Consider the following 9,538-nt stretch of genomic DNA (forward strand, 5'->3'; position numbering starts at 1 on the left):
TAAGCATTTTCCCCCCAAGTGGAGGGCCAAGGAGGAATAAAAATCTACATAGTTATGCACACTGCAGAACTGGAAAATATTTTCTAGGCAGCTCAAAGCTATCCATTACAAAAATAATTTCTCCAGTCACAGCATAGCCAGAACAATACAGTGCAGCAATACCTGATCAGAACGATTATACTGCAGCTACCCATGACTGATAGACCTTCCCCAGCAGTTTGTGCACTGCTTGCTGCACGGACTGAACACACATGTTGCTCCCTGCCTGAGCACTGCTGGGACCGCTGCCTCCCTCACCTCTCTCCTCTTCGGCACTCACCAAACATATAAATCTATACCAAATCTGCAGACAAAAGAAAAAGCACATGCATCTCTCTATATAACTGCTTAAATCCCACTGCAAAGCCATCATCTCGTGCTTCTCTTCTCCTGTTCCCTTCTGCCTTTCTCCATACCCACATATTTAAAACACAGACTACAGACATCCCCTTTACCAAACACAAATTAAACACACATCTAACTTTAAAAACTAACCATAGATGCTTCACTTTCCACATTTTTCATAGGTTCTCACAGAATGAACCCATAAACTTTTGATTTTAATATTGGTTCAGTGACACAACTGCAGACCATGCTCCACTGTTCCACAGACTATATTCTGATATTCTCTTAAAATTTTGCTAGAAATCATACTGTATGTCTGATCCAATAAACCTTACATCATCATGCACACTGCTGTATGATAATGCACTAATTGCTCTGTAGTCTTCTGGTCAAGAAGCAAAGAACCCATGTAAAACCTTCCTGCAGATGGTCGAGGTTTCTCATATGTATCAGTAGTCAACCTGAACAAAACGAGGCATGTTCCATACTCTGTCCTGGACAGCAGGAAGGGAAAGGCAGAAGTGTCTTTCCTCTAAAGATGTAGAAAAAATGTTCCTATATAGTTTTCAGTTCACAGTATCCTTATGAGTTTATCACAGGAGGAGAGAATGTTCTACACAGACAGTAACATAACACAGCAAAGAGATGGGGAACTGGATATGGCAGTGCAGTACTGCTGCTACTCTGCTGCTTCATCTTCAGCAAGTCACTTCTAATCTTTATTATCTATTTTCCCCTTCCAGGTCTCATACTGCTTTCATCCAGTAGATACAACTATTCAGGATAAAGATGATATTTACATGGTACCCAAAAAACCCAAAACACTAGATTTCCAATTTTTAAGTGAAATAGGGAAGTGAAATAAGATTGCAGTTTGTTATTGCTGTTTTCCATGAACAGTGAAAACCCATAAATCAATAACTTTCAATAATCATATCTTCCCTGCTTTTCAGGAAACTCACAGAACTCAGAACCAGCTTGTCCCATTTCTGACATTGTAATTAACCAGCACACCTTCATAATTAACAAGACTCGGGAACACTGAGGGAAATATGACTTCCCAACGCACATGTTAACAAATTGCTGTCACCTGCTCCTAAGGGACCACATCAGCACCTCAACTCCCCATGAGCTGTGTATAAGGAATGAGGGGACACGTGTGTAATTCCTTCCCAAGGATCAGTAAAGACTGTTGCTAGTTTTGAAACAGGCTGATTCTAAATCAATTCTGAATTTTGAACAACTTTTCTCGAGTTAATTTAGAAGTTAATACAAAATAAGATCAGAGCTTCTTTCAGAGGGCTGCACTTTCCCCTATATTCCTGGATTTAGCAATAGCCATTCAGGAGGTGTGATTAGGATACAGCCTTGCTCAAGTGATTTCCTTCAACATATTTCAAATCCTTAGATCCCAACCTGTAATTCGGAGTACTAAAACCTTCAAGAGCCCTTCAGGCCTTACTACATGGCAAAGCCCAATGTAGATCAGGATCTCAGGATGAAGAGCAGATCTTCCAACTCTAATTGCATAATTAAATAAAGTCCTGCTATTTGATAGCTGTTTAAGACTGGCTTCAGTGCTTGCTGTGTTTCTCCAAGTGTGATGAGTAAACCTGCACTGCCAGACCAGATGCACGCCTAAATAAACTGGCCCAGCAACTCCCACTGCGACCGCTCCATGGGCACAATAGAATCACAGGACAATTCAAGTGGGAAAGAACCTCATAGGTGACCTTGCTTTGAGCTGGAGGTTGAACCAGGGGCCAGTCAGATTTTGAAAACCTCCATGGAAAGAGACTACGCAGCACCTCTGAGCAACAAGTCCCACTGCTTGCTGACCTCATGCTGAAAAATGCTTACAGAAACAGATCCCTCTGACTTCAATTCACACCCACTGGCTCTTGTCCTCCCACCAGGCAGCACTGTGAAGAACCTGGCTTCACGCTCTTGAAAACCTCCCCATAGGTGCTAGAAGGGCCCCCCAAGCCTTCTCATGCCGAGGTTCAACAACAGGCACAGTTCCTCTGCCCACTGTTACAAGGCAAAAGCTCACACCTCCAAGACAACCTCAGTAGCGCTCCACTGAACTCACCCTGGTTTATCAACACTTCCCTGTCCCGGGGGGCAGTACAACTGGATGCCATGTTCTAGATGGGGTCTAACAAGTGCTGAGTGGTTGTGAATAATTGCCTGACTTCACCTCCTCGCTGTGCTCCTGTTAATACGGGGCACGGGGCTGCCCCACACTCAGCCTGCTGCCCCCCACCACCCCAGAGCCTGCTCAGCAGAGCTGCTCCTGGCCAGGCCAGCCCCAGGCTGCGCTGCTGAGGGGTCACTCCTGCCAGGGAACAGAGCCAGGAAACCCCTGCCCTTAAATACCTGTTTAAATGGTAAACTTGCTTAGTAATCAGCAGCAGATGAAATGGATAGAAATTGAAGCCAAGTCTTCTTAGTGTTAATACACCTTACTTAGTAGTACTAAGTCGCATCTTAGGGCCATATTCAGATGGCCTAAATTCCACATAAATCCTTCTGCCTCCTATTTCTTATTAGCTGGCTGTCAGGCAGCTCCTCATTCAGCGTCTGACGTAAATTCTCTGAATTGCTCTCCAAAACCAGCCAGGTTTCTCCACTGACTGAGGAAAGGGGCTTAAGGGGAATTCAGGCCACCTGAACTTAGTGTTAAAGGTCTAGTAACACTGCAGTGTCAGACTGCATTATCCCTTTGGTTTTGTCACCAAGACAGTAACTAGCAGCTTGTTTGTCAGGACAGGTTTTAGTTTAGTTACTCTTTCACTGGAAGAAAATGTAGGTTTCTAAACATTTCAGGATTCAGTTCTTCCTGCTACCTTCTGGAAATTCACTCCATAGCTGGATCTCTCTGAATAAGAAGGCTTTATCCATAGTTCCCTCACATTTTGTCCTGAGCCACGTGTGCTGCTTTGTCCCACATCTTGACGATTCACTGATAAAAACTCAGTCCTCAGTATGACTGTGGCTCAAACCATTCACTGGTCTACAGAAAGCAGGAATAAAAGCCCTACACCAGCACTAAATGTGGGCTAGAGGAATCAATGGCTTAAACGCTCACCAGTGCAGGAAGAGCACACCACGCTTTAAGGCAAGCACAAAGACATTTCCTCTAGTTCTTCAAAGACTATTTGTATTCCAGTAAAATACCATTCTGATTTTCTTATGCTTCAGGATGAACCAGATCTCTTGATTCAAGAACTTTTTTCTCATAAGCATTACGGTTTTATAAAAGTGTCATAAACTGATGAGTTACACATACCAGCGTGCTCAGCCCAACATGCGTTACTTAGTGGTTTTACATCATGAGGGTCTTCCAAGCAAGAGAGATGGAGCGGAGAAGACGGGAACTACCTGTAAAACCTCTGAAAAGAGGAACTAGATTGAACACACCACAGTGCTCATCGATACCAGCTGTGAAATACACAAAATATTGAGGCTGAGGTTTATTATCTTCCTTATTATTTTGAGTGGAGCAGGACACTTGGAGATGGCACAACTTTCAGAACCAAGTATCAGCTTATTGAGGATCAAACAGGCTATTTTAGAATAATTTCGGTAGGTTTGCTTCTTCCCAAGGGATTCTGTTTCCATTAGTCAGAAGCTTGCTTTCCTGACCAGCCAACAGGGACTGGATCCATGTTGTGTTTTGACCACATGGATCAGCAGATCCACCAGACTGACTCAAGTCTGTCAGCCAGCCATCAAAACTGAACATACAAAGCATGAAATCTGGCCTATTTTTAGGGACTAACAATAACAAACATGCTGAATAACTACAAAGAAAATTAATTCTTTCAGTCACAACATTTAGCTTCAACCATTTCAGAAGCATAGGTCCACAGGACAAGGAGGAATTACCAGGCTTAACATGGCTTAACTTTTGAAAGCACACAAGACAAGCGAATACTATGAGGTGAACTTGCGCTCTCAGTGGCGCAGATGGTTATGGGTACAAAGTCTTAGGAGTGCACCCAAATGATTTTCTCTTAGGACATAACCAAGACCTGCTAACGTACCTACCATTTCTGACTTCTACATTTTACCACTAGGAAAAAAAGTCATATGCCACAGTGAATTTTTGCACGTTGACATGCCAAGTCCACTCCAGAGAAAGACTATTTCTACAGCAGAATGTACCAAACAAAAATGCCACTAAGCCTTTTTTGTTTCATTTTGTGCTTTTTCTTTAGTTGATGCTTAGATCAATATATTTAAAAAATTCCATGTTAACACAAATACTCCTTAAGACTTCTATAATATTCTAAAATATTTTGAGTAAAAATGAGCGCCCTTACCCTTAACAGACTTTTTAAAGTACTCAAAATCACCTACCATTGATTTTGCTCTTCTTCACGAGTTCTGTATCACTAAGAGCACTTTTGAAGTTAGTGAGTGAAGCTATGTAAATACAAGAATTTCACACTTGGTGTTATCAAATCCATTTCATAGGCCAAAGAAAGACATGTTCTCGAACTAGGTACTTACAAACAAAATGCAGTACTTCTCATTTAAAAAAAAAAAAAATTATATACCAGTTGCTGTACACAATTATTACATGTTTTGTGGGGGTTATTTCTTCAGCAAGTTTAAAAAAATCTAGCAGTGCTGATACACCACCTTCCAAGTATTTTTACTCAAGTGGCCGTTTTATTTTTTTCTGAAGGTTACTGTTTGCTTATTTCCCAAAGATTCTGTATGGGTTCCACAAACTGAACCTCGTGCTGTTCATGGAACTATCTGAAACAATCTTTCAACACTTGCTCCTTTCCCATACACTTCAAATGCTCCTCGGCTGTCCTTCCCGAGCAAGTCCATGACGGGAATGCACCTCAGCACTAAATCAAACATCAAGCCCCTCGAAATCAGAATGAAAATACTAGAATATGATTGGAAATCCTGTATCGTACCTCCCCTCCCCCGACCGTGCCGGTCTCACATTACACGCGTTTACAGACCATAAACTGCACGTCGAGACCAAGACAACGCGCAAACGCACTCTCGGTACCAACGCCCAAGATGTGAGATATCCCACCAAAGGGGTCGGGCACGGCGTGCGTGTCTGTGTGTGTGTTTCTGTGTCCCGGCGGTACCTGCCGGCGGGCACCCCCAGCCCGGCCGGTGACTCAGGCCGTGCCTTCTCCACATCCTCGTACGTAACAGCCGAAACACAAAGAAAAGCAGAAGAAAGCGGCGCCTTCTACTTCACCAATGAGCCGGCAAGCCGCTCCCGTGCGCACCGGCGCGCAGCGCGGGCGCTCACCACCGACCGGCGGCGAAGACCGCCCGGCCGCCGCAGCGGGACCCGGCGAGGCGCAGGGGGCTCCCCGCACCGCAAGCCGGGCCGAGGGCGGCTCTGGCTGAACCCGCGCTCCCCAGCCCGCCGGGCCGCTTCAGCACCACCGCGGTCCGCACCGCCGCCGCGCCCGCGCCCGGCCCCGCGGAGGCGGTTGGAGGCCGTCCCGCCCCGGGCTGCGGCCCCGGGAATCCCAGCGATCCCGCACCACAACGGGGCCGGGCACGCCGCCGGTGGCGCAGAGCCACGCAGCCACCCCCGCGCCCCGCAGACGCGTACTCACCGGGCCCCGGCCCAGACGACGCCCGCGGCCGGCGCCCGCACCTCGCGGGCCGGCTCTACCCGCCCGGCCCGGCCGCTCCCACTGCGTGTCCCGAGTGCGCGCCCCCGGCCGCGCCGCGCCACCGGCTGGGCTCAGCGGCCGCTCGGCAGCCCGCCGCCGCGCGCCCTCATTGCGTATGCGGCACGGCGCCTCCTGGTTGGCCCGAGCGGGGTGGCGCGCGGGGCCGGGCTCCCGAGGAGCGGCGGGGGGGCTGAGCCGGACCGGGGTTACTGCCGGTCACCGCGGCGGTGGGCGGGGCCAGAGGGCCGGCCCGTCCCCGCCCCCCGTGCCGCGCGCGTCAGCCGCCGCACCGTCAGCGCTGCAGCCGCAGTGCGCCTGCGCAGCCGCTCCGGCTCGTCGCGCCTCCTCTTACCTGCATCTGTGTGTCTTTCTTCTCTATTAAAACGTCTGTTAATTACCTGTACCTCTTCATTACTTTCATTACTTGGACGAGAGCTCCCACAGTGACGGGAGTAGCTGCATAAATGTGTCACGGGTGGTGGGGAGCAGCGAGGGCTCTGGGGACATGGGCCATGGTGAGGACACCAGCCAGAGAGCCAGCCCCTGCGTGCCAGGACAGCTCCCTCCTCCTGCCAAGCTGCTTGGTTCCTCCTTTCAAAACACTGCAAGAACTTCAGAGTTTGAGGTTGCTGTTGGGATTTTACTGAGGTCGAGGTTTACGTGAAGGTGTCATTAGTGGTGGTTGCTGTAGAGGTTGGTGACGTGGAGCTCTGCTGACAGAATGAGCAAAGACAGCTTGTTTCTCATTGACTGTTACCAAAGCCGCATTGCTTGGAGCAAGGTTTGGCTGGTGCTGCTCGAGGGGAGGCTCCTGTTCAACAGTTACTGAGGCCCTTTTTAATCAATATTGATGGTGGTAATGATTTTAAACTAAAAGTGGGGACATTCAGGCTAGACGTGAGAAATATATTATTTACAATGAAGGTGGTAGATGTCCTGCCCCTGGAGACATCCCAGGCCAGGCTGGTTGAGGCTCTGAGCAACCTGATCTGGGTGAAGATGTCCCTGTGCATGGCAGGGGTTGGACTGGATGAGCTTTGAGAGCCCCTTCCAACCCAAACTATTCTATGATCCCATGATTCCATGACTCATCCAGATCCTGCAAATGTTCCTTCAGAATTAAACGTTTTAGTTTAACCAACATAATATAATATTGAACGACAAAATAAATGAGCACCTGCCAAAGATAAGTAAAATAAAAACAACATATGGGAAGAAAGTTTCAAAGCCTAGAAGATACAATTGCAGAGGGTTGTGTGGTTGTCTCTGCAGTGGTGGGAGCCACCATTGCCAAAGGGCAAGCTTTGGTTTCCTCTGTTCTGCAAGTCAAGTGCTCCTCTCACAAGGAAGGGGAGGACTGCAATGCTGAGGGCAGCAGTCTGAGCACAACCTCACCTACAGATTGTCAGGCAGTGAGTTTGTACCATTTATAAAGTATACAGCTGACCACTCCACATGGCAGATATCCCACAACCAGCCCTTCCCCTCACCCCTCACCACATCTCAGAAGCAGCAGCACTGGTTGTGTCTATGGCCACCTGCAGAGTCCTTCAGTGGCAAGGAATGCACTGACTCACTCTTAGAGGAAATTGACAGAGTAGGTACTGTTAATCCAAAGACCAAGTCGGTCACCTCAGTTACTGGGAAAAAAACGCTTCCAAGTGTTTAGAACTGGAACAGAAGAGACAGCCACTGACGGTTCTGAAAAGTGGGAAAACATTATCCACAGGAGTTGTCTGAGCTATAAAGGTCACAAGCTACCCAAGCATAAGTGACGCTAACTGAAATACAGATAGAGGTATGGAGAGGTTGTATTTAAAACAGTTTCACACTCACTAGAAAAAGTATAAGCAGACTTGGAAGGAGAAGAAACTCGTTTTTCAAAGGTGGAAAACGTAGGCATTTCTGCAACAGGAGAGAATTCAGAAGGCTTTCTGCCAAAGGATTCACTTACATCTGTACAGATAGTGCAAATTCAATAAATACAATGTGAATATTGGCACAAAGACAGGAATCCTAGGGTTGTGTCATGCAATCTTTCGCATTTCATTCAAGGCGAGGAAGGTTCTGGATAAAAGTACAGAGGGTATTTTACACAAAGGAAGATGGGAGATAAAGCACTGGACAGCACAGAGCTTGTCTGCTCACATCAGATCTCATGCTGGACTCCCTGTTCTTGTTTGCTCTCAGGTCTTCATCAGCAACTGAGCAGTAAAATACCTTGGCAAAAGCCTCACTTTGAGAAACACGTGGAATCCACAACTTGAAATTAAATTTGACCCTTATCAATCTGCCAGATCTGAATACTAACAAGTTTTATGAGCAGGAGGTTCTAAAGAAAATTTAACTCAAAATGTGGATTTGTTGTAAACTTGGTATTTCAGCCCTTATTACGGGCTGCATCAACATGCATGTTTTAAGTTTGCCTGAACTTTTGAGTTATTTGAAATCCAAAAGCTAACTGTGTAACTAGCTATATTTATTGCAAACAGACACAGCTATTGGCTGTATCCCTAATAGTCTTCAGGGTAAATGAGGAGTTTGTGATGACATACCCCCCCAGCAAGATGGTTTTTGTAAGGCATTTGGTGTTGATGCCCCCCAGCTCTGTCTGGCGGGATACCAGCGACATTACCCAAACTAGGACTCCGTGCCTGTAACTGAGGCGCTGGCAAGCTGGTTGCAGACACTAAAGCGGCTGAATTGCTCTCATTGCCCTGCAGATACCGACCGTGCAGCCCCAACAGGATCTTCTGTGTGCAGGACCATGTGTCCGACATTCCTCACAGAGCATTTGCTACATTCCAAAAAGCTGTCCAGTGCATTCCATGTCTGAAGATAATTTAGACAGGAGTAAGCCATTCAACTAACAAAAGCACTTGAAACTAAATAATAAATCCTAGAAGGTTTTGAAGTTCTGATTCATTAGTGTTTAAGCCAATTTCTAAGGAGTTCCAGTAAAAGAGACTAAACTGTGTCCAATCCATTAGTCTACAATGACATTTCTTTAAACTTCCCCCTGTGCCACTTGGTGCTGTCGGTGCTGGTGACAGCACTGCAGGCTGAGAGCCTGGTCCCAGGTAGCCCCTGTGGCTCCTGATTCAGCTCAGCATCATAGAATCATAGAACCATTTTGCTTGGAAGAAACCCTCAAGATCATTGAGACCAACCAGAACCTAACTCTGGCACTAAACCATGTCACTAAGAACCTTGTTGGTACGTCTTCTAAACCTCAGAGATGAAACATCACCTATAGTCCAAACTGATTAAGCAACTTCAAATTTAGAGATGCCTAAGGTTTAAAAATACATATATATATACACAAATTACAGCATATTGATTTAAACAAGTTCTTACATGTATTCAGTATTTTCTTGAGCTTCGTCATAGATTTCTGATGCTTACATATAACAGAGTCAAAGCTTTTTATTATATTGGGGATTTTACCACACCTTTTAGCTTAAATTTATTTTTCTACAAAGCAG

The 9,538-nt window shown here is 46.4% G+C and overlaps 1 protein-coding gene across 2 annotated transcripts in view; it reads right to left on the reverse strand.

The window, feature by feature from the left end:
• Nucleotides 1-6,172, reverse strand: part of ACSL3 (acyl-CoA synthetase long chain family member 3) — a 49,783-nt gene extending 43,611 nt beyond the window's left edge. The window contains exon 1 of one of the 2 annotated variants that reach the window (XM_082055233.1): nt 5,994-6,167. The gene's annotated coding sequence lies outside the window, so the exon portion shown is untranslated. Of the gene's footprint in view, nt 1-5,993 lie in introns of both variants that reach the window. The other variant, XM_082055234.1, reaches the window with a different exon arrangement.
• Between the last annotated feature and the right edge of the window lie 3,366 nt (nt 6,173-9,538).

The sequence above is a fragment of the Streptopelia decaocto genome (genome assembly GCF_964273445.1).
Source record: "Streptopelia decaocto genome assembly, chromosome: 6".
Classification (NCBI taxonomy): Eukaryota; Metazoa; Chordata; class Aves; order Columbiformes; family Columbidae; genus Streptopelia; species Streptopelia decaocto.